The sequence below is a fragment of the Oryzias latipes genome, chromosome 21 (assembly GCF_053564925.1).
Source record: "Oryzias latipes strain Hd-rR chromosome 21, Olatipes_Hd-rR_3.1".
Taxonomy (NCBI): Eukaryota; Metazoa; Chordata; class Actinopteri; order Beloniformes; family Adrianichthyidae; genus Oryzias; species Oryzias latipes.
In genome coordinates, this window is record NC_136257.1 from 33,484,918 (window position 1) to 33,508,589 (window position 23,672).

General features: G+C 39.1%; 3 long non-coding RNA genes across 13 annotated transcripts; 2 read left to right on the forward strand and 1 right to left on the reverse strand.

Moving 5' to 3' along the window:
- The first annotated feature begins 1,207 nt into the window (after positions 1–1,207).
- Positions 1,208–22,531, forward strand: LOC144988633 (uncharacterized). 9 transcript variants are annotated; one of them, XR_013652587.1, is made up of 11 exons: positions 1,208–1,900; positions 2,420–2,527; positions 2,668–2,739; positions 4,557–4,734; positions 4,811–4,898; positions 5,014–5,088; positions 5,184–5,635; positions 5,709–5,853; positions 5,936–6,018; positions 6,144–6,218; positions 6,288–6,675. It is a non-coding gene; the product is annotated as an uncharacterized LOC144988633 (long non-coding RNA). The 9 variants fall into 9 exon arrangements; XR_013652583.1 differs by having other exon boundaries at positions 1,211–2,527; positions 5,014–5,424; positions 5,486–5,635; positions 6,288–6,418; positions 6,516–6,675; XR_013652585.1 differs by having other exon boundaries at positions 1,210–2,527.
- Positions 8,449–12,831, forward strand: LOC144988634 (uncharacterized). 3 transcript variants are annotated; one of them, XR_013652589.1, is made up of 6 exons: positions 8,449–8,559; positions 8,632–8,714; positions 9,812–9,957; positions 10,117–10,177; positions 10,377–10,506; positions 12,143–12,831. It is a non-coding gene; the product is annotated as an uncharacterized LOC144988634 (long non-coding RNA). The 3 variants fall into 3 exon arrangements; XR_013652588.1 differs by lacking the exon at positions 10,117–10,177 and having other exon boundaries at positions 8,453–8,559; XR_013652590.1 differs by lacking the exons at positions 8,632–8,714; positions 10,117–10,177 and having other exon boundaries at positions 8,461–8,559.
- Positions 12,544–15,090, reverse strand: LOC144988635 (uncharacterized). The gene is made up of 2 exons (XR_013652591.1): positions 13,456–15,090; positions 12,544–12,857 (listed from the first exon to the last, which is right to left on the reverse strand). It is a non-coding gene; the product is annotated as an uncharacterized LOC144988635 (long non-coding RNA).
- Positions 22,532–23,672: the final 1,141 nt, after the last annotated feature.

The following is a 23,672-nucleotide window of genomic DNA, read 5'->3' on the forward strand; positions in this document are numbered from 1 at the left end:
AGTTTTTCCATAAGCTCCAAACAGTTTCGTCTCTTCCTGTGACTGATGCAGAAAAATCATTTTACCCGTAACTGCCTCTGTTATGTCACAGCTGGGAACCAAAGCCATCATTATTCCAACAACAACCAGAAGCCCCACCGTACACGGGCACCTTAACCGCGAACAGCTTTTAAGGTGGAATCTTTTTCTTCCCTGGTCTATAGGTTTGATTGCCACCTGTAAGGATGTTCCAGGTGAACGCAGCCTTGAGGACTCATGGGAAGCTAAATATCTGCCGTCTTCAACCTGACCTGGAAAAGAACTTGATCTGAATGAGAAAATAAAGGAGTTCAAATTTGTGGACAGACGCACGTGATTGAATTAGTGTTGCAATATTCTCAGTGACAGAGTTTCTTGAAGGGAAATTGAAAAGCTCAGCGTTCATCCCCCATGTGTGACGTTCTTTAATGATCAACTAAAACTTAAAAGTTCCCATAAAAAAAGGCTCCTTGAAGCAAAGGTCTGTTGCAGCCTTTGAAACCAAAGTTATGATCTAAATAAAATGTTTCAAACGCTTCTTTTAAAGTCTTAACCAGTTTTATAAATATTTTCTCCATGTCTAAACATTTTAATTGGTTTAGAGACTTTTTTTTCCAATATTCAAAATATCCCTTTTTTGACTTAATGACAGATTTGAACTAAAGCCTTTGGTTGAAGATGAGCCAAATATGTTTCTTTATTGTTGACAAAGCTGCCTCAAATGTATATGTGAAGCCAAATGCATATGCAGAGGAGTCCACCCTCCCAGAAGGTGGAAGAAGGTTTATGTAAATCACTGAGCTCCTAAAGTCCCATCAGTTGTCAGGAACGTCAGTGTGTGAAATTATATCTCTGCATTTGAACCATCCTCTGGGGGACCGGAGAGTCATGGTAAAGCTACGGTCACATATTCTAAATGCCACAAGGTTTGCAAGGTTTTCAGCAAATGTATAGTTCCAGTTCCATTTTTACACAACGTGCAATGGCCGGGGAGGTTTTAAGAAAAAGGTCGCATTTTATGGCGACCGTAAGACTTTTTCTAAAAGTTGCCATTAGTCAGTGGCCGCGCAGGCACCTTTTGAGGTTGTCAGTGGCGGTCCAGTGACAGGCAGGCAGAATGAGTTGCTTTTTCTGGTAATGGGCAGCTGTTGGCCGGTGGAACTTTACATGGACGGCCGCCGCCCGGAGACATTCAACCCAGTCTCATCCTAAAATGTGTAGTAGCTACATTTGTCCACATGGAAATGCGTGAGAGTTTTACAAAAACGCCCCCTAAACTGTGAGGGGGATACGTTTCATTTTTCTATTCATTTTCTACGAGCCTTCTCAGGATCACGTGACTTTGGAGGTTTGGCCTGCCGTGAGCAAAAAACATGGCGGATGCACGTTCATTTTTTCGGTGGAATATCCCATAAAACAAGATATTTTGAGGACTAATTTTTATTTTGACAACATTTCTAGTGAGAAATATACCATTTTCTTTTAAAATATGCTTTCATTTAGGACATACAGTTTGTAGTTTGCTTGTTTCGTTCAACTTTTTCTCCCAAAAGCTCTCTGTTACGTTGGAGAAACACGTTAACTTTCATTCATATCTGCAGACGTGCGCGTGGGTCACGTGACTAATATGTTTCTCTTTTTTTCCGCAGAAAATTGTAAAATATGAGTGAATATGGACTGATTTTTTTTTGAAAACATTTCTAGCAGTATATATCCCCTTTATTTTCGTAATATTGCAGACATGAAGTTGTTAGTTTGTTACGTTCAACTTTTCCTCAAAGGATCTGAAAGCGTCTGATCTTTTCCATTCATATATGCGGGCTGACGTGGGTCACGTGACGTGCCTTTCTCTTTTTTTTCCTGTGGAAAATCTCGTAAAAAGGTACGTTGCGATTTATTAATTTCATTTATTTACATATCTAGGGACCCGTGTATAGGTTTTCTCTTTCCGTGTTGCTGTTGCGGCGATCAGGCTTTGATTGACATGTGACAACAAACCGGAAAAATGTTGAGTTCAGGGACGGACCAAAGAGTTCTTTAAATTGATTTTTCTGCATTTTAATTTATTTACACTACGAGTCTAATGGTGTGTGATTAAAAAAAACTATAAATATTATGATAAATGAGATGAAACAATTATTTTGATGGAGTTTATAAAATATTAGGATCTATTATATTCTTTTTTCTTTAACTGTCAATTTTTTTGACGTATCTCATATATTATAGTATTACAATGAAGTGCTCTAATTTATCTGTTAAAAAAGGTTTCATCACTGTTTCCTGTAGTAATTCTCAATAAAGTTTTAAATAGGATATATTAAATAGGATATATTATCTAAAGTAAACAGGCTTTTAAGCCTTCAATTTGCCCCAATTGACATGAAGTGCGCATTTCGAAAAGCCAGTGAACGCAGCGTCATACGGGCACCCCCACCCCAATCCACCGGAAACCCCCCCGGATGAACCCGCAGGAAGGCGCGCGGCTGAAGAACTCTTGGACAGCTGGAAGGTGGGCGATGCTTTGAACTTTTCTCTGTAGAAATGTAATGTTTAGATTTGGGAAACCAGAGATGGTTTTTAGTAAAAACGTGTTGGCTGTTTAGGATAAACGTTGAATGACGAGGCGTTTTTCCATCTTAAATTGAAAAGGCCGCAGGATCACGGTGAAGGCCTCTTCTGTATAGAGGACGGGGGCGGAAACGTCACGTGGTCTCCGCAGAGGTAAGTTTCCTTTTGGGTCATTTAGCCAGAAACGGGGGTCTGCAGCCCTTTAAACAGCTAAGAGCATTTAAATGTCTCACTGTCCAGAACTCAGTAGGACACACAAGGTGTCTCTTCAGCTTTTAGAAAATCAAACACTCATTTGCATTTATGTTATTTTGGAAACTTGATAACTACTGGGGTTTACAAAGGCTTTTTTTTACACATTGTAGATTTTATGTTGTTAGTACATCTCAGCCAGTATTTCTTTAAGGGCCTATATCATGCAATATCAACGTTTTAAAATTTTAAGTGTATTGTAATGTTAATTCCTCACAAAAACTTAATCCACAGCGGTATTTTGATCCATTCACGCATCTCTCAGCATTCCTCTGAAACCCTCTGAGCACCAGCCCCTCCCAAATCACAATAAGAGGGTCCTCACATTGTGACGTCATCATAAGTGAGGAGCAGCCTCTTCTAGGAAGAGCCTGTGCAGCTAAACCGCCTCCAGGCTAACAGACACGCCCACTTTCTCAATGGAGCTAGCGGTGATCAGCAAAATGCTTTCATTGCACAATATTCACATCCATCTTTGCAAAAGTTTGGATGGAAGAAACGCAGAAACGCTGCCGACGCCGACTCTAGGTTGATGTCATGAAATAGGCGACACCCACAAGAAACGAAAGGCGGAGCCTCAGAGATCAAGGAAATAGTTTATTCTAAATGGCTAGCATGGTATAGGCCCTCTAAATTGTGCGTATTGACCTCAAATTTATTTTTTGTGGTACGTTGTCAGGTTTAAAAAAATTCGTCATAAATGCTGGAATTTCTTAAAATATTGTGCATCACCGCTTGATAGATTATTGAAGCATTATGGGTACTGTAGTCAGGAGCCTGGCATAGTAATACTTTGCTTCAACTGTTGAGTAGATCACCAAGTTGAGTAAAGTTTGACTTATCTGACTGTTTTGTTTTGCGTGATGCGCTGTGTCGTCTGAAAAATAGGATATTTGTTTGAATTAAAAACATTTTTATTTTTTGTCAGAGAACCGCAAAGGAGGGGTCAAGGAGCCACTTGTGGCTGTGGAGCCTCAGGCTGTAGACCCCTGGTCTAAACAATTATGGCTGATTTGGCTGACCACATGTATTTATCCTAGCGTTGTCAACAAAGTTAAAGAGCCGCTCCAATGGAAGTCATGTTTTTAAGATCAAACATTTTTCTCATTATTGAGAACATTAACAAAAATATAAACAGATACACAATGATATAAGATTAAAACTGTTTCTGAGTATTTATTCAAATCTCGATGGATCAGGAGAAGATGAAACTCATTGTCTCAAAAAGCTCTTATTTGTGACGCTCTAACTGCCATGAATGGGCCAAAGTCTCTACTCCGCTCCAATTCTGATGCATCCACTTGCAGACAAAAACCAGTAGATCCATTAATGTCCTGAGTTCCCTTGTCTGAGCTGGTATCTGGCTCAAAAGTGTACACATGGATAGCTCCAATGTTGCTCATTGATTTTTTTTTTTGCTATGCTAATGTCGGCTAGGGCTTGTGAGGTGCTATAAGCTAGCGGGAGAGAGAATCAACAAACGGTTTATGGGAAATTAGCAGAGGCAAACATCTGCACCACAGCTCTGAGGTGAAATTCTTATGAGCTGCTGTGCTGCAGAAAAATGTCTTTAAAAACAAAATGATCGTAATTAAAAAAAACACTGGGAACGATTTTATAATAGCTAAAAATTCTGTTAGAATGTCTGATTCCTGATTCTTTTGTGTGTATGTATATACATAAAAGAACCTCATGTTTTTTTCCCTTTCCTCTCTCAGACTGGTCAGTTATTTGGAGACAACATGCACAAATAGTTCCTGGACTGATCTTCTGCTAACTTTTGAGGTGGAGAGGCTGTCAGGTTCATCTGTTTCAGGGTCCTGCATGCTCTCCCTCCATGTTTGCCGTAGCAGTGGATGGAACTTGCAAAATGTACTGTTTTGAGAGCCAACTGGGGTGTGTAAATTTTTTTTCCACCTACATTTTTGATGGTATAAATGTTTTTCTTATGTAAACTTTTCTGTTCTTTTAGGCTCAGTGGTTATTTTGAAGATGCGTTTCTGACCAAAAACACTGTGGAGACCTCCTTTGTGAACTGCATTCATGGGGAAATAGAAAATGTAAAGCTATTTTCATGTCTTCTTCCTCAAGAAAAGGAACACGCCTGCATATATGTTTTATTGTATTTTGTGTCATATCATCATGTTAATATACGACATTCATTTGTTTTGATAGAATCCTGGAGATGGGAGATGTGGAGCAGGAAAGTTTGTGGCAGCACCAGAGTCCTCCAAAAAGTCTTCTGGCAAAGTAAATGAGGAAGGATCGCAGTCTACCGTCGTGGAGTTTTGCTGAAAGGACTGAACATGTTCCATCCATCCATCCATCTTCTTCCATTCATTCAGAACCAGGTTGTGAGGGCAGCAGTCTAAGCAAAGATGCCCACACTTCCCTCTCCTCCAGCTCCTCTTGGGGGACCCCGGGGCCAGCTGAGAGACGTAGTCTCCCCAGCGTGTCCTGGGTCTCCCTTAGGGCCTCTGCCCAGTGAGACATGCATGGAAACCCCCCCCCCCCCCCCCCCCCCCCCCCCGGGAGGCGTCCTCCTCTGGATGTAGAGAGGAAGTGGCTCCACTCAGAGCTCTCCAGGTGAGCGAGCTTCCTGAACCTGTTCCGTTGAGATATTTTCATGAACCCCTTCTATTTGCAGAAACGGCTTTCTCCACAGACCGTGCAGTTCTTCTGCTCTGATGTAGTCTACGAGTTCTGATCGCATTTGGAGAAGGTTGTGGTTCTGTGTCCTGAGATGCAGGACCTGTTGAACATGTGTCCTTTTCAAGTTCACTCTTGGATGTGTGAGGTAATAATTATCAACGGCTTATTTCTCATTATTCCTGTTGGAGTTTTTTTTCTAATCCCTTATGTTTCAAAAGTTTGCAAACATACATTTTGGTTGAAATGATGAGGATCCGAGGATGAAATCAAGAAGGGACAACATCAGGGAAAGGGACTGAACCGACTGAACAGCTTCCTCTCTTCAGCAGACACATGTTCCGAGTACATATGTGTCAAATATTGGTAAATACTCATTGAAGATGCATCCTTTTTGTGTAATTTGTTTTCTCAGTTTACTACATTTTGATTCTTTCATTCTGCACAGACATCCTCGCCGTTCAGGCCGGTGGCTGGAACAAGCGGAAATCAGAAAAGCTGGAGCAGACGTGACCAGAATGATACCTCCAGGTAAAGACTGTGGTAATGTTGTAGATAAATGTTGGCTTGTTTCTTTCATGTTACTCTCATGCTGTTGATGTGGAATATCTCATGATTTTTTCAGTATTATTAATACATTAATCTCTTCCCACAAGGACCAATCAAAATGACCCAGAGAAAAACACTGAAGGGCTTTGTCTGAGCATCAGGAAAACAAGAATCAGCATATGGTAAAAATCATTTGTTACACTTTCTAAAGTTGTTGCATAACTGATCAAGCACGATGTGATGGATTGCAGGTTATGGTGCCATGGTGAAGAACTAAAGGCTCTATGATGTCATGCTGCTGACCAGACTGTGGTTGGTGAAGTCCAGCAGCACTGCGGGTCCTTGAAGTGTGGTTGAAGAGCTCTCCTCCAGCTTTTGGAAGGTTCTGCCCCGCAAAGCCAGGAGGTTTCTCTTTGTGATCTGCATGGATGTCCAGGGCTTGTGGCATTTATGTGTTTTCCTCTTCATTTCATTCTCAGGCAGCACAGAGGCCTTGATGGAGAGAGAACATGAGGGACTAATTGTCTGCTGAGGAGGAGACTTTCTGCAGTTCAAGCCCCAGCTCCACCCCTAAAAAAAGGCTTATATGAAGGAAAACCTCATTTCATTTTTGTACCAATAAATGACTTTTAATTGAAATGAGAGATTTTTTTCTGAACTGCACCAATGAAGGGTTTTTCAACCTAAATTTCAACAATTACATTGTTTTTTACCTCCGTTCAAGTTTCTACAACACTAGCTAAACATTTCAGTGCTCACACCTGTGCTGAAGACACTTCTCATTTTAACTCAAACGTTTGGCCTTTGATTTGTATGTCCAACACCTTAGAATGAAACACTGACCTATTAAACTCATATAATAAATGTGCTATGCATATCCAAATCCTTTGTCAGGGTACAGACTACATTTTAATTGTAGCAAGACTGAAGTAAAATGTAGCAAAATGACAATGAGTTATCTTAAATTAGGGGTAAATGACATGAGAAATTAAGAATATTAGAAGTGTGGAGTGATACGTGTATTTATCAGTATGTTAGCTGCAGGAAGGGTGCTGTCCTTGACACGTTCCTTTACTCAGACAGGATGACAGGTAGGGAAGGGGGTAGCCGATGATCTGCTCCAGTATCTTCAGCACAGAAGCTTCTGTTGCTCTTCTTCAGTTTGATCTGAGAGCCAGACCATGATGCAGTTGGACTGGCTGAGCGGTAGGTTGCCAGCAGCTTCAGACGTGCTGATGTGCCTTGTTGATAACGTCCTGGATGTTAGGAAACCAAGTTAGATCAGCTGAGATGGGGATGCCCAGGAAAGGGAAGCTGTGAACCCTCCTCTATGCCTACTAAAGTCCAAGATGACTTTCATGGTCTTTTATTTGCCGATCAGCCTTACACTATACAGTTTCCGCACTTGTCTACAAAGTTCACCTCAGTGACCTTTAATAAGTCTTTGTTATTGGCAAGTTAATTACTTATATCCAAGACATGGAGATGTGGGTCCAGTATGAGCAGGATTTGGGAAATGGCAGTTGCCAAGAACTCACATGAAGTTTCAAGGTTTTTGCCTTTATTTGGAGGAAAAAAAGTTTTTGTCCTTTGTTTGTTGTGCAGAATTGCAAACCTAGAAAGAAATCAAGTTGAAAGAATTTATATAAATGTATTTGCCCTTCTTTTGACCCTTCTACATCATGAATATTTGGTGGCTGTTGCTTGGCGACTGTGAGATCTCTCCATAGGATTGACATGGGCTGGGCCTCTCCATGACCTTGATATGATTGTTCTTCAGCCATTCCTTGGTTGCCTTGGCTGTAGGTTCTAGGTCACTAACCTGTTGGAAGACCCATTCATGACTGATTTGAAGGGTCCTGGCTTAAGGAGGGTAGGAAGTTCTCACTCAGGATTTTCCATTAATGGCTCCATCAACGTGGTGACGTAGCTCTGTGCAGAAAAATAGCCACAAAGCATAATGCTTCCACCTCCATGTTTGACAGTGGGGAAGCTGTTCTTGGGGTCATAGGTAGCAATTCTCTTCCTCCAAACCCAATGGTTGAGTTGATGCCAAAGAGCTCAGTTTTGAGCCAAACATTCCATTATGCAGAATAAACTCATAAAGCAAACCCTATTTTTCAGTGTGTGATTTTCATTTTTTCATAAATCTTAGGACAATTTAGATGATAAAAGTAACAAATAAATGAAAACAGTATAATACAGTAAATATGTAAATATTTGATGTGATGAACAATGCTTATCTGATTTAGACCCAACATGAAATATTTTTTGACACACACACATCAAGTTGTGTTATTTAATGCTCGTAATTTAGACACAAATGATAGAAATGTTAGGTTTATATGCCAAAGATATGCCATGTGAAAATTTTAGTGCAAATACGCATGCGTGCGCGCCGTGCACATAAAGCCACCCCACCCCCAAGTATCCGCGCGCCGGTCGGTGGGTGTTGGGCGTCAATAAAGGTAATCTGGTTGTCGCGCGTTCTGCATCTCTGCACGAGCTAAAGAAGTCTCAAAGGTAAGAAATGTGAACACACGAGGCATTAATGAAAATACTTTATGATCATCTAAAAGTATTTTCATCTGACAGATGAATGCCGCTGTTGTTATCACTGTAGAGCGGGGCTGAAAAATACGGCCTCCATCGAGAGACTGAACGTAACACGACTGCAGGTTACTATGATCATCATAGAAAAATGTATTAATTATTTGTTTCGACTGTATAGTTATTGTGGTGGAGCAGAGGAAGGGAGGTTTGTGAGAATCGGGGTTACATTAGCTAATGATTATGGCAGCGCTCGCGCCACCGCCGGTTTCCCGGCAAAAAAAAGGAACAGTAATTTACTGATATATTAAAGTGTTATGATTGACCTATTTAGGGTTTTTCTCCAAATTTACACAAAAAACGTTGTAACAACGATCATCTGGACTTGGTTTTGTAAATATTTTAAAACAGTCTCTGTCTCAGAGACCTGGACTGACTGACTCCTCCCCCTCACGTTCCAAACAGGAAGTACCCGCTGGCTCCAAGGAGCCAAAATCCTATAGACTTCTAAAGAGAAACAAACAGCTGTTAGTCAGTCATTCTATGGGTCAGATTAACCATTCTTGTTGTGATACCCTTTTAAACATGTTTTTGCTAATTCCAGTTATTTGTTTTACAAAACTGTTTCTTTATCACAAGTTATTCAAATTATAGACTGACCAACAGATGCCTCAGTAATAGCATGTGCCACCTTGAATGTTTGTTTGACAAATTCCACCAAGCTCACTTTCAGTGGAAGCAGTGTGGACTTTCAACAAGCTTACTCCTGATTGGCGACAGTAGTTGCCATAGAAATGTTGACTCAGATCAATCACTGTCAACTGGCTCCAACGTGGTGACGTCTTTATCACAGAGAAACGACGACAGAATTGAATTTGTTATGATGGATCTGGAAGTAAATGGGTGACGTCACACTCGCTCAGACCTTTTCTCTGATCCAGTCAAACTGCTTTTTTACCAGTTTTATTCCAGAAATCATTTTGGATAAGAGGAAAGACATCTTCAGCTCAAAACCAAATCTTCATGACCTTTTTTTTTTATAACTTTTCTTTTTAAAATTCAGAACTAATAACCTGCACATTCTTACAAAACTGTTAGACTTCAATTGCTACCTTAATTTAATTGTAAAACTAACAACCATTGTCATTGATATGGCAATATTTTCCCCAAATCTTATCAGAATGTGGAACTGGAGACATAAAAATTCTGCTTTTCCTATTTTCAGCTGAATCTGCCACGAGGCTCGACAACGTCTTCCATCAACTGCAAAGCGGTGATCGCTGTGGCCGCCAAAACATCCAAATGTCAGGCGGGCTACAAAGATTTCAGGCCAAAAGAGAAAGCCTCACATGTGATGAAGTGTCTGTATTGGTATGTATTTACCATCTGTGACTCAGAGTCATTAACCAATTGTCGATCTGTTCACAGTGTTGTATGATAATTTAAATTTTGACGATGACGATACAAAAATTGCTGCCAAACCTGCCAAAAAGTCCCGCCTCTTACCACACACATGTTGTGCCCCCTAAGGTGCCCTAAGTTCCCTGATCAAGCAGAAACGTGCTTTGACTGGATGAAGGCCTTGTATCAGGTATACTGGTAATAATAATTTTACATTCACCTCAGTCTGTTGTTGTTCCTCATTATTCATGGAAGCTTGATGACACCACATCTTCAATCTGCATGAACTCTAGTTTGATTAGAAACTTTCATTTGTGAACCGTCAGCAGATCTGGTCATGTCTCACCAAAACAACCACACTAATCATTTTATCATTTTCATCCATTAAGGTTGGAAAAACCAGCAGCCCTCCAGTGCTTCAGCCGTCCAACCATCAACCGTTTCAGACATCCATCCTCCCACCACTTCAGCCCCACAGCCGTCCACCAGTGTGCCAACTTCGGACATTTTACTATCCTGGTACAATCTTATTTTTCTGCACAGTTAGCAAAAATGATATGTTTTTTAGATATTCCTGTGTTTTTTATCCTCAACAAATGTTTCTCCAAAGAAATATGAAAATACAGAATAATTCATCTGGTGGTTATTTTTACTCTTTTCCTCAAATCTTTAATAAGAAAAAAATAATTCAGTTCAAGTTTACTTGTGCTTCTCTTTTTAATGGGCATTACAGTTGATATAAAACATATAACATGCAATTAAAATGTTTTGTAGTTAAAAACATTTTACACACTATTAAAAGATTCTATAAAATATTATTTAAATAAAAAAGGATTCCTTTCCAAGAAAATGTTGACTACCGTATATCTTACAATAGTAGCCCTGGCGTTTATTCCATCACAGACAGAACAGTGATGGTTAATGGGTTTATTTTGCAGCAAAATTTCATCAAGAAATGCAGACAAACACCAGCAGATGAACATTTCAGGATTTATTCAAATGATGAGAATATTGGATTGTGTTCTGATCAGCACTGGCTGTTGACGTTTCTTTTCTCCTTGAAGCATCAGCCTCCGTATCAAAAATCATGTTGGTTGTCATGAGGATCTCTTTCCTGGAGACACGCCCACCTTTCCGTCTTTGTGCAATAATTCATGTTCAAACCAGTTCTTCTAATTTGTCGCTTTTCTTTGCATTTCCACCAGTAAAAAGTAATACGACAAAATACTTGCAGAATTTGTAAAGATTTGGATTTTGTATTATTAATTTGCCTTTTTTAGTCTTTTATTATAAAATAACTATGCATTATTACTTTATTTTAACTAACACATTTATCTTAGTTTACAGTAGTTCTCCTAAACGTCTCTTAAACAAGTTTACACTTTTCATCTTTCAGAATGCAGCCGTGTGATTGGAGGAAAAGATTAATATGCAATGAGGACATTTAAAGAAAAAAGGAGCAGTTTTTATTTTACATTATTACTATTTTAAAGTAGAACTCTAATGTATATAAATGCTTTTTTATTAATTTGTTTGGCATATTTACTGTGTTAGAGTTCTGATGATTGTTTTGAGTGGTAAACGTTTTTATTTTATTTATGAAACCCAGATGGAGTTAATGGAGTGCTAGTCATGTTTTATGCTGTATATATTATTAATGAATTTATTTATTTATTTTGAAGTGCCTAATTGCAAGTAAAGAAGGCGGGGTTATGGTTAAAATACGTACGGACAATCCAGCAACGTGCCTCTTCAACATGAATTTCCATCAGTTTTTTTGCTTGGTCGCAAATAAATAAGTCCAAATAATAATCAGCCTAATTTGTTTTTTTGTTTATTTAAAATTATATTAATATTTTCTAATTTTCTTTGTCAATAAAAGGACAAAAGGGGTAGATGATGGATGCATGTCCAAGTTTTATTATTCATGTTCTACAAGTTGTTAGATATTGATTATTTGATGCTTTTGTGCTATGCGTTAAAAATCAATGTAATATTGTAATTATTCATAAATATTTGAATAATACTAATATTTCCTACAAAGGATAACTGACACTAATCAAATTAAAAACAGTCGTCCTGTAAGCACTGAGTGAACAAACTGTAGCCCATTGTCTATCACTGTTTGATTGAACCTTCTCTACTTTTCTTGCAGGGGGGGGTCATGGCCTCTACGCTGGATTCCAAAAAAGAGACAAAAAAAACCCCGCCCTCAACCCCCACTCTTAGTCAGACGTGTTTATTTTTTTATTTACAATAATAAATAATATACTATGTACATTTATTTTGTTTTACTTTTTTATACTTAGTTTCCTTATTTCCTATAATATTTATTAGTAGTTGTTGTTTGTTGATGTTAGTTCTTTTTAGACCCTTTTATGTTAAAATAGACGTAAATGATCCAGATGCTGATATTCTAATATATAGACAGATTTATGAATGAATTATTCTCAACAGAAGTTCAACACTATTGTGGTAGCAGTCTGACTGTTTTACTGTTTAGTTTTACTGCAATCTGTCGTGCCTCACCCACTGTCCATCCCATAAAAAGAACAATTCTACATCATTAACCTTTTATTATTTTTATTCATATGGCACATTCATAAATACAAAGTTAGAAATTATACCCCCCATTTTTCTATCTTTATCAATGAGTTCAAACAAAACATGAACACAATAAGAAACTCTGACCATAAGAAAGCATTTAAAACATTCAATCTGTGCGTCACTTTCAATGTTTTTGTGAAAAATTTCATAATAATCCTCTGGTTTGTTTCTTTCTTGTTGCTGTTGGGAATTGTTGTTTTGAATTGTTACAGTCAATAAAGTTTGTATAAAAAACAACTGCAATCTGTCATGCGACATGATACCTGCAAAACAAAAAGTTTGCATTAGTAATGGAAACATTAATTTCTGTAAAAAAAATAAAAATAAACACCTGTTTGTCGCTGGGCTTATTTTTAGAACTTAACCTTCCCGATAAACGTGGGACCAATCACAAAACCAGTTTAGAGCCAAACGTCTTTTTTTATTATTTACAGTGTATTTCTAAACTCAACTAGTTGATGTTGAAAAAATACGCTTGCATGGACGTTACGACAGAGTACATCGGTCCCTAGAAATGTTATTAAACCTAAATATTAAACCTCAGACGATCTTATTTTACGAGATTTTTCCACAGGAAAAAAAAGAAACTCGCGTCACATGACCCCGCGTCAGCCCACAGATATGATGGAAAAGATCAGACATTGTACACAGTATTTAGACTTGTAGTGTGAATACTTTAACATGTAAAAGAATATTGAATAAAAAAATCGCTAAGTAAATTTAGAGAACTTTCCAGTCTGTTCCTGAACAACATTCTTCCGGTTTGTTTAAATGTCCTTCAAAGTCGCAACAACACAGCATGAAACCTATACACGGGTCCGTAGAAATGTAAATAAAAATAATTAATAAATAGCAACGTACCTTTTCACGAGATCTTCTATATGAAAAAAGAGAAACTCACGTCACGTCACGTGACCCACGTCAGGCTGCATATATTTATGGACAAGATCAAACGCATTCAGATCCTTTGAGGAAAAGTTGAACGAAACAAACAAACTACGAACTGCATGTCTGCAATGAATGGATATTATGAAAATAAAGGGGATATATACTGCTAGAAATGTTTTCAAAAATAAATTAGTCCACAATCACTCCTATTTTATGGCATTTTCTGCGGAAAAAAAGAGAAACATATTAGTCACGTGACCCACGCGCACGTCTGCAGATATGAATGAAAGTTAACGTGTTTCTCCAACGTAACAGAGAGCCTTTGGGAGAAAAAGTTGAACGAAACAAGCAAACTACAAACTGTATGTCCTAAATGAAAGCATATTTTAAAAGAAAATGGTATATTTCTCACTAGAAATGTTGTCAAAATAAAAATTAGTCCTCAAAATATCTTGTTTTATGGGATATTCCACCGAAAAAATGAACGTGCATCCGCCATGTTTTTTGCTCACGGCAGGCCAAACCTCCAAAGTCACGTGATCCTGAGAAGGCTCGTAGAAAATGAATAGAAAAATGAAACGTATCCCCCTCACAGTTTAGGGGGCGTTTTTGTAAAACTCTCACGCATTTCCATGTGGACAAATGTAGCTACTACACATTTTAGGATGAGACTGGGTTGAGACATTTACACATCATCCAATCAGAGCTGCTGCCAGCCGGCGATCCGTCTCTCTCTGCTATGTGGCCACCCATCTGTCATCTGATTTCCTAATGACGTCATCCTTGCCTGACTGATGCTTGACGGCTGCCGTCTACATTCATGACCACGCCAATGACTGTCAAAAAATGTGGCGGCGGCAGCTAATCCTGAAGATTCTGCCAATGCCTCACCATCGCTCGTTGGCAGTTGTCAGGCAGGAATGCTTTGAGTCGTAGTTTTAGTCTTAGGTATGACTTGACCGTGGATTTGAACTCCCAACCCTCCAGTCTCAGGGCGGACACTCTACCACAAGACCAATGAGTTTCCACTTTGGCCTCTTTTGTTTTTAATTAATAACTGAATCCTGTAAAGGATAAGGTTGTCATTACTGTGTTGAAAAGTTCACAAACGTCTTATTGAAGCTTTTATGTTTGACTTATTTACTCCAGCTTGACGTGCTGATCATAAGACAAAGCAATGACTGAGGGGCCTGAATCCAGGGCGAAGTGTCAGAGTGGGAGAGGTCAGAATGACCTGTAGAGGAAAAAAACAGCTGATAAGCCTGGCGTCGCCATGGCGTCCGGTAACAGCGGCAGAAGAAGATGGATGAGAATTTGGGGCAGAGGTGGAAGTTAAGCTACAGGAGTAAGTATCAAACCAGAGGAGGCTGTCTTTCATGATGGATGTAATCTTATAACTGATTTTTTTAAAATACGAGCCAGAAGGAAATGCAGGCATTTTTTGAAACTTGTAAGTTTTTAAGTTTTGCTGCTTCTAAAGGTTTTAGTAGCACAAGTTGTAGTTTACTGAACAGATTCGGCATGTTTGCTTCATCCAGGTCAGCCCTGCTGCTTCCTGTCTCATCTGGGAATCTTGTGCAAACAAATAACTATCCCTTTTCTCCTTTACAAACTTTCTATTCAGAGATGTGCCCTCCAGCCTGAAAGGCAAAAGCTCACATAAGAACCTCCAGGTGAACAAGAACAGAAGAAACAAACAGCAGCCTTCAGCCATCATAGCCACCGGGCTCCAGAGTGCTGCAGCTCCTCGTCCTGTTCTTCTGCAAATTATCAAAGTCAATCTTTGACTTGTGATTTTAACGACAAATCATCTAATACCTGTAAGTGTTACCAGTTTTTAATGAATGTTAAACGGGGTGAGCGTGCCTGTTTTCTTTGGCGGCCCCAGAATTTGATGCTCAGTTCCTCTGAGGAGCTTTAGTATTCTGCTCACAAACACAACAGCCTGTAAGCGATGGACATTGGATTAAAGGATAGGATTGTGTTGCAGTTATAGCCACAGAACAAAATAAAACTTTTAGTTTCTATCAATAACAGGGTCCAGCTAATGATGTGGGAGTAATAAAGTACCAGTAAACACAGCGACAGTACAGTACGAAACATCTAAAGCAGAAAATGACCTGGAAAACAGCTTACCCCAGGTCACTTACCTGGCAGAGTTCTGTGTAAATAAATGTCTGCAGTCATTTTGTTAAAAAAAACAACAACAGCATAAGCGTTTAAAGAATGACGGCTCTTGATGAAGCTCCAGGTAGGGCAGCTCTCTGAAAGACGTCGTCCTGACAGAAAGTTGCTTTTTGTTCAGGCATTCTGTCAGGCCTTCAGCACCATCAGGGTCCTGCAGAACATTTCTTGCAGTAACATGTGGAGAGGAAATCCACTTACTGTTTTCTGTTTGTGACTAAATAGCAGATTAACCCTCGGGGATTAAATGACCCTGCAGTTGCTGCAGACTGTTTGAACGCGACGTCTGCAGAGACCCTCCTTCCCATACCTGCCGTGTTCCTTTAGCTTACATCTGACGTGCCAAATAGGGATTTTCTATGCAGGTTTTTTATTCCTTCATATTTTTATTGACAACTACAGTTAGATGATCCAAATACCATGTCAATTTTTCTGTTTTTTAATTTTTTTTACGAATGGATTTGTCTAGAAATGCATTTTTAAGAATAGACACAGATATTTTGGTATTTACATTATTATATTAGCTCAAACTGAGGAGAGTCACCTTCAGTTTGAGCCAAATTCACCAACCATCATTTCCCAAAATGGCTTCATCCGTAGCCCCTCCCTCGCTAAGGCCGGTCTTTCTCAAGCCCGTCTTTCTCAAGCCCGTGTCCCTAAGCCACTACATACATTTTGTGCATATTGCACGGATGAAAACTGGTCATAAGTGAACGTGGACAAAGTGAAAAAAGTTGTGGTCTTAATGTGAAATTTTCACAGATGGATCCCAAATGAACCACGTTAAAACCATGGAAGAAATATGAATAAACCACGCAAAGAACACGTAAACCTACTTGGAACACGAACCGTACACGATTATTTTACTGTTTATATGCAATTCATTAGTGATTTGTGCGTCAATTACATCATTAATACGTGATATGTGCAACGTATACACAATATAAAAGTTCTACATCGGTGGTACATGCAGGGAACAGGGTACAGTCATGGAAAGCCAGAAATAATTGTGTATAAACTACTTAAAACATGCATAAACTACATAATTCTGTAAGCTTAAAATGGAATTTACGTGAAGAACCATCGGGCGAAACCATCAACGCATCGATGAAAGCAAGAAACACTTCTGGAGTACGTATGTCACGCACCAAAATGCCATATGTGGAAAATGTGCAAAATGTACATAGTGGCTGTGTGACACCGCCCTGACTTAGAGCTGGTGCGAATCAGGGGAGTCCGGCTGTTTAATCAAAACAAAACACTGCGAGGGCGCGCTGCGGGCGCTGACCATGGTGCTGATGCGATGTGATATCTGTCCAGTACTTCCTCTGTGGTTTTAACGTGGTTCATTCATGATACATCTGTGAAAATTTCACGTAAACACAAGTTTTTTCACTTTTTCCATGTATGTTCACGTATGACCACCTTTCATCTGTGGACAATGCGCAAAATGTACGTAGCGGCTGTGTGACACGACCTTTAGAAATAGACAGATGCTTTTGAGAGTGTCCCTCAATTTGATAGTTCCATTATTATTTTTATTGCTTTATTGCTGCTCTAACTGAGTAGAAATATAATTATTTTGTACCTTAAGTTAAATATGCTGTACAGGCACATCCGAGTCACATTCACACTCATCACAAAACAGTCAGCAAGCTAAAGTATAAACAAATTAGTACAGTAACTATCAAAGATCACCATCAAAGCATAAAAATGATGATCTAGTTTAGTTTGTTCTTAGGTCTTAATAAAAGAGATTAAACCTGAATTAAAGTAGAAATCTTGTTCGAATTTACTCTGTTTTACTTCATTATATGATTTACCAACAGGGCTTTTACTATAAAGGCCAGTCAGAGAGGTGCAGCTTCACCAAGGCCAACGCCATATTTTCTGCTATAAAAGCAAGCGAGCTGGAACGAAACCAAAATTCATGGAGTTGCTCTTTTGGCCAAATTCCATCTTCCCACCAGGTTTCATGAAATTCATCTCAGCACTTTTTGCTTTCTTCTGCAGTGAACACATATTGGAGACATGGTCGTTTTAAGGTTTTTAAAGAGTAATAGTTTCATACATTTGATCAAGTATTCCTGCAGAATGGACTTGTTTCTATTCCCTCTTTTATCTGCATCTACTAAAAAAACATCAGTGTCGTTCTCTCTCAAAAATAAAGCTCCTGACTTCCATTTTTCACGGTGAAAAATCGTTAAAACTGTTGTTTTTTGGGGCAGTGGAGTGTTGTTTTTGCACATCCTTGCTCTTCTGTGAACCTCCTGCTCAGTTGGGTTTCAATGTAAAGCTTTGATTGTTGCATATGCATGCAAGTTCCTGCTTTTCCTCCTGATAACAGACGGACACAGTCTGACTTCAAATGAGTTCATTTCTAAATAAATAAGCAGATGAAGCCTCAATGGTACCTTGTTGCCATGAGGAGGGGAACCCAGTTTTTGATCCGTCACTCCATAAACGTCTCTAAACGATACAACACTTAAAAAAAAGAGACAAACAACATTCGTGACTTTTAGGAATCTGTTCAAAAACCCACTTTAGGAAACCTTTTCATAGTTATGGTCTTTCCATTTCACTCCAAAAGCATCTTTTCATGACTCTTTAACCTCCAATACAAACATTCACACCAATAGGTGAATGAAGCTCATATTTTGCTGGCTAATTGCTGTTTATTTGCTAATTGAATTTTTAAAACAAATTTTAAAAATCCCAGAGGCAGCAATGTCCCATTTTTGAAATGACAAGTGTTGCCTTGAGGCAACAATAATGGAGTCTTAATGACTTTGTCACAAGTTAATATCTTGTTTAGAGGCGTTCGAGCCCTCCTAGTTTTGTTTGATCCCCACAGGAAGAAAAAACACACATGCTACATTCCAATAGTCAAATTGGCTTTTCGTGGACGAAGAGTTGCGTGACACATTTCAGAATGACTTTAAACCTCATTTGGGACCAAGGTCTTTCTAAAATGAGGGACCAAATTAGTCGTCCTCTAGAGCCCTGCCATAAAGTCGGATTTTGGAATGTGGGAGGAAACAGGTGTTGCAGGAAAAACCCCACACACACATGAACGAGGAAATGAGGTGTCCACACGAAGGGGCGTGAAACCCCGGAGGTTTCTTCTTTTTTTCCGGGGACCGGTGTTTTTAGGGGTTTTTCCTCACCTCAAAGGAGGGTCTAAGGGCTGGGATGCCCAGTTTAGTTTGGTCTCTTTAGTTAATTCAGTTTAGAATTTTCCTTTTGAATTCTATGTATTTATGATGCTTTTGATTTTATGTTTACCTTTAAATTACCGGTACGAAGCCCTTTCAGACGACTGTTGTTGTGAATTTGGGGCTATATAAATAAAATGGAATTGAATTGAACATGCAAACTCCACACAGAAACATCCCAGCTGGGATTAGAACCAGGACCTTCTTGTTGGGGAGATAGTGCTGACCACTACTCCCCCCAATTTTCTTATTAGGAAGTGGACTACAATGCTACAAGAGGTCAATGAAGAAACTTCAAAAATACTCCATATCATTGCCCTTCTACCACCATGCCTGGCAGTTTAGCAGATATTCCCTTCTTGAGCTAACCCCATCCATTATTTTGATGACTGGAAATTTGAATGCTGCATGGCACTTCAACACAATGCTGTCAGGATTCAGCCCACCTGGGGATAAAGGTGGAAAGATTTCATGTAATCCATCGACACCAGTGAGGTTCACAAATCATTGAAGAAAAAAGGTTCAGTGCACTGTCTAGTGGGTCTAGATGACCCAACTCCCAATGGTAACCCTTGTGCTATCCTAGGCACTTCAACATTGGGAGTTGGGTCGTAGAAGTAGGATAGCACAACACGTGTGGTCTACTCTTGTTACCAGATAGTGGTCCGTTACCTTCTGTTCTCCAGAGAACCTGTTTTGCCTGTTTTCTGCCTTGTCTTGACCCACGCTTATGACTTTCAGACCTCTGCCTCGGACCTGTCTGACCACTCTGCCTCGGACCTGTCTGACCACTCTGCCTCAGACCCACACCTTCGTCTTTGGTATTTGATCTCTGCCTGCCACTCCTGGACTTCTGTGTCTTTGCCGGTGATACCGTTTCTGCTCCGTCTGTCTGATCCTGAACTTTTGTTTTGGATTACAAGGATAAGCGTTGAGTTTCTCTCCACTATTTTGTTTTGGATTTAATCTGTCCTCTGACTGTGTCTAACCAGAAGACTCTCTGACGCCTCTACCGTGTGGATGACTTTGTGACTATTCAGGTAAACTGCTCCACACTCTCCGTCCTGAGGATTACCATTGCAACAACACATCATCAGTGGGGTAAAACTAACCTGTCTCATGACGTTGCTTTTCGCGATCCCCTTTTTCTTAGCCAAATCTGACACATTCCTCACATTACCTGGCAACATCTTTGCCATATCTTGACTGTGTTTTGCATTTATCCAAACAGTCTCTGACCAGTACTTTTTCAATTGCTGACAAAATTTGTGGTTGGCGATACGATTCATAGTCAATAAGGAATCTATTTGAACAATTCGACTCACCCATCTAAAATGGTTCCAAGACATCTTAAGCCAAAACTTCAACCAGTGCGACTCAGAGATAAATGTGTGTTGTCCGCTGGGTTGTACTTGGTTGTTTTTACATTATAGTAAAGTAAACTTGCTGTGCTTCAATCCAAATGGTATTTTCCAAAATCAATAAAATTGCTTTACTTCATTTTGAAACTATTTTATAATGTGTGGATCGATTCGATTAACAACGTCCCTCGTAGAGATTGATCTGGTTGGATCGTACGAATAGAAATTGATTCATTAACTAAGTCAATTAATCGTTACACCCTTAGTACTCAGTTAATGTCCAGTCAGCATTCAGCTTCTTTCCAGTAAGATTAGTTTCACCTCAATCAGACCTGACGGGACATATAAGAGCTTGCTGAGAATCTTTTTTCTTCTTCTAGTTCATCCATGAAACAGCTGGTAATTTAAACTGGCTCCATCTGTTTAATTCTTGTTCCTATGTTCTTTTAAGTTTGAAAGAATTATTTGTTTTTCAGATAAAAGTTCAGCCAGAGCGGCTTTTCATTCCTTCATTCTTGAAGCCACAAAAGACTTAAATTCTTAATGTCGGTTTTTTTTTCACTCTAGTGACTTTCTATCCCCTGAGATTATAAGTCACTGACAAATTCAAAACCCCAGAACTGGTTGCACAGAGAACAGTTTCTATTCCCTTTCAAGTCTCCTCCGCAGAAGAGGAGATCATGAGGAAAGGATTTGCCCTATCCTTGGATTGTACCTGCTCTAAATGATGGATTTAGAGGGAAAAAAATGCAAGAAAAATTCTAATCTCTTTGACGGAGGGCGTGACGAGCGAACAGACAAAAAAGAAACCATGCACATAGAAAATTGGATTTTCTGGAGAGCCTTGTCTTACAAAAAAATGACCAGTCAGAGGATGTTAGTGAGGCAGACTGGCTTTCATTAGCCTTCTCATTTGGCATCACTGAACCATGAAGATGGTTAAGTGATATTATGTTAACCTCCTGTTTTACATCTACAGTCGAGATTAAATGTAATTAGGTGGCTTTTGTAGTTCCCACACAGTCTTCCGGATAATTAATGACTGGCTGAAGCCTTTTAAAGACTGGCTGCTCCATTGTTCTGACCAGTCCTGCCGTCTGCCATTTCCACAATAAATGACCCTCACACACAAGCTAGTTTTCCGGGGCATTGACTGCCACCCTGGCCACTTCACAAGGGAAAGCGCGGCTTCTGTTTTACCAGTTTATGTGATCCTTTCTCTATTTTTAGCATTCGTTGTTTGAAAGGACGTGATGGAGCTCCACTGTGGCGGCCAAAAAAATCATCACAAACTTTCAGAAAAAGAAGAAAAAAAACGTTGAAGCCCGCAGCCTGACCTTTAAGATGTAATTGACGAATCTGTTTTTGATTCTGGTGGCCTTTTTCCCCAGAAACATTGACTTTGGCAGCAAGAACTATTTTTAAATCTCACGGTAGTTTTGATCATAAAGTCTTCACACAGATATACAAACATGCAGAGCCTGCAAAGACAAAGAATTCCAACATGTGACAACACATCACAAAAACTGCTATCTTTAATATTCATGCAACAGAAAACGGCCGTTTGGTTGCTGCCGATTTAGACGGTTTCCATATCCAGACACATTTGTTTTGTTTAAATGTATAAACCCTTGTGCTATCTTAGATGACCCCCCCCTTCCATTGAGGTGTTCTCCCTACCATGACAAAGGTGGATAAAGGTGGAAAGATTTCATGTAATCCATGGACACCAGTGAAGATCACAAATCATTGAAGAAAAAAGGTTCAGAGCACTGTCTAGTGGGTCTAGATGACCCAACTCCCAATGTTAAAGTGCCTAGGATGGCAGAAGGGTTACGGAAGAAAAATGTGGTTGCATTTTTCAAAATACCTCCGATAATTTATGTTAGCTCATGCTAAAATGCAAAAAGGTCAATGAAACAAGTCATTTTTTATGATTTCAAATATTAAAAGAGGTCTGAATGTCATGTTTAAGTCATCTGGAGCCCAAAAGGGTCAATTTACACATGATGACTCTAACAAACAAGAAGGGACTCGAGTTTTCAATTTATAATATTTGGTAAGATCGGCTTTTCTTCAAAAATAAAAAAAAATCCTTTTTTATTTATTGTAAAATCACAGCCACCAAGATAGGCACTGAGAATGATTACAGTAACTTCATCTAAGTCTGAAGATTAATAACCCCTCTTGTTAAAGTAAAATATGTCCAACACAAGAGGCCCTCAGCTCTCATCTGCCTGCCTAGCTGTTGGACAGGACAAGTTAAAAAAAAAACAAAAAAAAAAACAACTTCATCTAATTAAATTTCATTTTGTAAATAAACAGCACTTCAGCCTTTTTGCTTGAACATTCGTCCACAGTTCACAAAATCTGAAACTTTTAATATCAACCCCTCTCAATAAAAGTTTCTAATGACCCCACTTGAGAGTCACCGGGGAGTTCTACCTTCCCAGTGCATCCAGTCTGGTTTTATTGGGTTGAAAGTGGGTCATTCAATCAAGCAGCACAGGAACATCACATCTTGTATTGTCAGCATTTTTCACGTCAGTGTTTTCTTACTGAAAGATTGAACTGAGACAATCATATCATGGTGATAATAGTGTGTAAGCAAATGATAATTACATAACCCTAACAAAGATCTTTGATTATCTCCCCACAATCAAGTTCACACATGTATTTGCAATTATTCAATCACCTGTTGATTTGTTAACTCCTCTCATCTTCTTTTGTGAAATCAGTTTCATTATACCTTTTCTTGAATATTTGGATATTCGAACATTTTTTGAGCTCATTACTGAACCCGTTCCAGAGTTTAGTGCCACACAGCGACACATAGAAGCTTTTCTTTGTGGTTCTTATCAGTTTGATCTTGATGTTCCTACATTCCCTCAGTTTGTTCCTCCTTCATTTTCTAAGAACTGTTTCTGGATATTGAATGGTAACGATTTCACACTGACTCTGTATAGAAGCTGTTGGTGTAAAATTCCACAAGGTCAAACAGTTTTAAAAGTCTAGATTGATCAAATAATTTCTTTGTATGATGAAGATATCCGGCTTTATGTACAATTCTGACGGCTGGTTTTTGAAGTAAAAAGATACGATGTAGTGAACTCCTCTAATTATTCGCCCAAATGTTTATGCAGTAGGGGAAATATGATAATATTATAAGATTGAAAAGGATTCAGAAAAATGTAGAGCTAAGCATAGCAGATTTACTCCTACATGTTGTCGGTCCTTTAGTCTCCGTGCTTCGATGGAGAGTCCTACACTGAACTTAGACCACAGAAGGACCATGTTGTCTCAGGAGATTGAAGGGAATCATGGATGAGTGTGTCCAAATGAAAAGCTTCACGTTCGCTTGACGCCACACAGATTACTCTGAAGTTCAAAGACCATTCTGATGAATGAAAATTCTGTTTTTGGTGTTTTT